We start from the raw sequence: 4,598 nt of genomic DNA, 5'->3' as shown, positions 1-4,598 counted from the left end.
TCACGTCCACGGAAAATGCAAAACTCAAATTCTCTCACTTTAGGGTCAAGCGTTTTCATGGTTGACACTCAGGGACTGTCCTGTCCTTTCTTTTTTAGTGGTGTCTTCCTGCTTGATGGCCGTGCTGGAAACCAGGACGCTGGGAAACCAGAGGCGGATGTCCCTACATACGGAAAGGCTGGATTCATATTGGGCATGCGGAAACATCCAGGGGCGGAGCTTGCACTGCGTCATCATACTAATATACTCTGAATGGTCAGCTTTACAAGCGGGAGGTAGCGTGGCCGAGTGGTCTAAGGCGCTGGATTTAGGCTCCAGTCATTTCGATGGCGTGGGTTCGAATCCCACCGCTGCCACATTCCCGAGTTTTTTTTTTATTTTCTCCATTTTTGCATGCTTTCGGCTTTGTCTTCTTTTCTTCCATCCTTCTGAAGCTCATTTAAAAAAAAAAAAAAAACCACAAGGAAGAAAAAAAATGAACGAAACTAGTCTCTAGCCTGGTTCACAAACACGTGTCATGGCCACTAATTTTCTTCCCTGAAAAAAAAAAAAAACAAAAAAAACAAAATAAAACCCCATCCCTTTTCAGGGCAATGGGTCCCGGAAAGCTCGAAAATTCCCAACAGGCGGTCTGGGTCTTAGTTCACAGCTCCGAGATCTCTGCCAACGGCAAAGGTTATGAGTTAGAGATCAATCTTTGTTGGTGGAAAAGACGTCAGGTGACTGCGGAGGGCTGGGCAGCTGGGCGGAGTCTTAGGTAGAATGCCATTCTTGAGGTCTCAGATTTCTTCATTCTTTCACATGGTCTCTAGGCTTGGTTTAGAGTCCCCTCAGTGCTTATTTATCCACAACTATGAAAGCCCTACTTTGTGCCGGAAAAGAACTCAGCTTACAGAGAGGTTTCAGGAGTGAGCAAGACAGGTATCCTGAGCTCGTTGGATTCAGACATATTATTATTTCATCAATTACACTTGACTCCAGGACAGCCAGATCTACACAGGAAAACCCTGCCTTGGTTTTGTTTTGTTTTAGGATGAAAGAAGGGTGGACAGCTCACTACACAATTTTATCCTGAAGAGGGGCAAGTAATCGGAATGATAGTGGAAGACTTATACAGGTCCCGCGCTCGCTTGATCTCTCTCCCCCTCTCCCCCTCTCCCCCTCTCCCTCTCTCCCTCTCTCCCTCTCTCCTTCTCTCTGTCTCGTTCCCACTCTCTCTCCCCTCCCCCTCCTTTCGGCAGTGCTGAAATTAGAACTCAGGGCATCCTCGGATAGCACTCCTTCGCCGAGCCACACCCTTACCCTTAGAGAAGATAGGCCCCCACCTCCAACCGTGTATATGTGGAGGTCAGAGAACAATTTGCAGGAGTATGTTCTCTCCTTCTACAGTGTGGGATTGTAGATCCTAGGAATTAAATACAGGACATTCGTCAGGCTTGGTGGCAAACACTGTCCTCAGCTTGGGATGACATATAAAGGTGACTTTGAAGATTTCTTAGCTGGCTAGCATTGGTCCACAATTGGAGATGGCTTTTAATAGAATGCTTATAAACCAGTCTCTCTGGTTGCCCTATTCGGATAAACTATGTCACTTACAATGGCCTTTCTTCATCAATGCTTTCTCCTTTAGTTTCTTTAAATGAGCCAACCCTTCCTGTGAGAATCTCGCAGGGGCTGGTAACTGGGGTAGCGTCGAAATCCTTCAGGGCCTTGTGTGTTGGGTGGGGGTGCTGTATCCCTTCCCACATGATAAAGAGAGGACAGAGGAATTCTTGAGCTGGAGATCTGTGCTGCTCCATGCTTAGGCCTTAGTCTTGTTGCTTTGAGGGGGGAGAGATGGAGAAACCCAGAAAATAAGTACATTGATTTTTGGCTAGACAATAATGTGAACATGTAAGTCTGCCTTAAAAACATATTTCTCAGCAAGGGAAGGTTGAAAGAGGGAGTTTAGAGAAAGGGAGGTGCATTTTGATGATACAAATTTGTCAGTGAAGGAAGTCCAACTGCCACTTGTGATGGTTAGAGTTGGTGGTCAATTAGACACGATCTGCAAGCACTGGCAGGCACGCCTGTCAGGGACTAGGTTAGATGAAGGTAGTCTCTAGGTTTGTGATGGATTATGTGACAGAGCTTCTCAATGAGGTTGAGGTGGGAACCCATTCTAATAGTGGGTGGTACCATCCCAGAACTTGGGTGAACACAACAGTCTTTCCTCTTTCTGACTACAGACACAACGTGACCAGCTGCTTCATGTTCCTGAGGATAACTTTGCTCACACAATGGACGTATGAACTACAAGGCAAAATAGACCCATCCTTAAGTTGCTATTGTCGGGGTTTTATTTGTTTTTCCCAAACAGGGTTTCTCTGTGTAGCCTTGGTGGTCCTGCAAGTCACCCTGTAGACCAGGCTGGCCTTGAACTCAGAGATCTGCCTGCCTTTGCCCCCAAGTGCTAGAATGAAAGCCAGGAGCCACCACTACTCAGTTCGCCCAAGTATTCCATCATAGCATCAGGAAAAGGAAGTATGAGGACCAACCCCGGACAGCCTGAGGTTTGTAGGTCTGGGGTAAGGAAGTAGACCCCAGAGTTCACCCCCAAACCCTGGAATGGTTAGGCTGCAATGGACATAAACCATGTGTTATATTTCCCACTGGGCCTTGAGAAGTTCTTCCAAACAATCTCAGCTACAGAGCAGTAGCCCTCACCTTCTGATATTTCAAGTTAGTGATGGCCTCCAATTCCTTATCCTTTTTTTTTTTTTTTTAAAGATTTATTTATTTATTATATGTAAGTACACTGTAGATGTCTTCAAACACTCCAGAAGAGGGAGTCAGATCTTGTTATGGATGGTTGTGAGCCACCATGTGGTTGCTGGGATTTGAACTCCAGACCTTTGGAAGAGCAGTCGGGTGCTCTTACCCACTGAGCCATCTCACCAGCCCCCCCAATTCCTTATCTTTAAATTGATGATAACAAATCCTACTGTAAGTGTGGCTCTAATAATGGAATAAGACTATACAAATGCAAGCTCTTGCCAGTGTTGGGCACTAAACAGATAGAAATGATTACTACTGATCTTTAAAACAAAAACAAACAAAGAAACAAAGAACCAAGTAGATACTGGAGAGATTGCTCAGTGGTTAGGAGCACAGGCTGCCATTCCAGAGGTCCTGAGTTCAACTCCCAGCAACCACAGGATGGTTCATAACCATCTATAGTGGGATTCAATGCCCTTCTCTGGTGTGTCTGAAGACAGTCACAGTGTACTTATATAAATAAATCTTTTTAAAAAGTAGTCACACACACACACACACACACACACACACACACACATAAAATTCTGACTACTGTATTTTAAACGTCCTACAGAGTTTTTCTAATTTGCCTGACAGGGACACGTGCTATGAGGATCACCACCTATGAAGGTTGGCTCGAACCTTCTCTTTCCTCCACTGTAGCCTGGTAGTTACTTTGCTCTCTGCTAGGGTCCGTGGTGTTTATTCAGATGATAGATACCCGTGGATCTGCTTACACACTGTTATTTTGGGGTCCACATCACAATGGCAGGGAGGTACAGTCAGTCTCCTTAGAGAGCAGATCTGTGGGCTCAAACTCTTAAAGATGATGGTGAGGGCTACTGCTCATCAAGAGATACAAATGATGCCAAAATAAGGAGGCTCGGGAAGTGGCTCAGTAGGCAAAGTGCTTGTCACACAAGGATGGGGACTTGACTTCTTCCATTTCTAGCACGGGCATAAAATGCTGGGTGAGGTGGCATATACTTGTAACCCCAGAGCTGAGAAGTCAGAGACAGGTGGATCCCTAAGGCTTCTTGCCTAGCCTACCCATTCCAAATTCTAAACTCCAAACCAGTCTGGAAAAATAAGGTACAACAGCTCCAGGAAGGACATCCTCTGATACCACATACAAGTACACAAACATAAAATATGGTCAGCCAAACTCTTATTTTGTCTGTTATATTGGTACTTTTTTTTTTGTTTTGTTTTTTTGTTTTTTGGAGACAGGGTTTCTCTGTATAGCCCTGGCTGTCCTGGAACTCACTTTGTAGACCAGGCTGGCCTCGAACTCAGAAATCCTCCTGCCTCTGCCTCCCGAATGCTGGGATATATTGGTACTTTTAAAATGAGACATTCAAATTTCTTTTTTAAAAGATTTATTTATTTTATTTATGTATATATATATATATATGAGTACACCGTAGCTGTACAGATGGTTGTGAGTCACCATGTAGTTGCTGGGATTTGAACTCAGGATATTTGGAAGAGTAGTCAGTGCTCTTAACCGCTGAACCATCTCTCCAGCCCTCAAATTTCTTTTACAAACTTTTTTTTTCTCTATTGCCTCCTCTGGACCTGGAACATTTTACTGTGCTGAGTCGTTTCCACTCATTAAATGAGAACCAAAGGTTACCAAGTTGGGCTTGGGTACCCTTTCCCAGCTAGTCAACACATAGATAGGTGTCCGGATCAGGATAAACTCAAAGAAGCCGTGGCAGGGAAAAGGTCCTAGAAGGAGGCAGACTCCACCAACCAGAACTCACACATTTAGACCAACCATGAAGGCAGGGCTAAGGCTT

The 4,598-nt window shown here is 44.8% G+C and overlaps 1 non-coding gene across 1 annotated transcript; it reads left to right on the top strand.

Annotated features, from left to right (window-relative positions):
* The first annotated feature begins 274 nt into the window (after positions 1 to 274).
* Positions 275 to 356, top strand: Trnal-uag. Its single transcript has one exon. It is a non-coding gene; the product is annotated as a tRNA-Leu (tRNA).
* The last annotated feature ends 4,242 nt before the right edge of the window (positions 357 to 4,598 follow it).

This window comes from Mus pahari, chromosome 1, assembly GCF_900095145.1.
Source record: "Mus pahari chromosome 1, PAHARI_EIJ_v1.1, whole genome shotgun sequence".
In the NCBI taxonomy this organism is placed as follows: Eukaryota; Metazoa; Chordata; class Mammalia; order Rodentia; family Muridae; genus Mus; species Mus pahari.
Note: the sequence above shows the minus strand (reverse complement) of the source record. Positions and strands in the feature narration are given on the sequence as shown.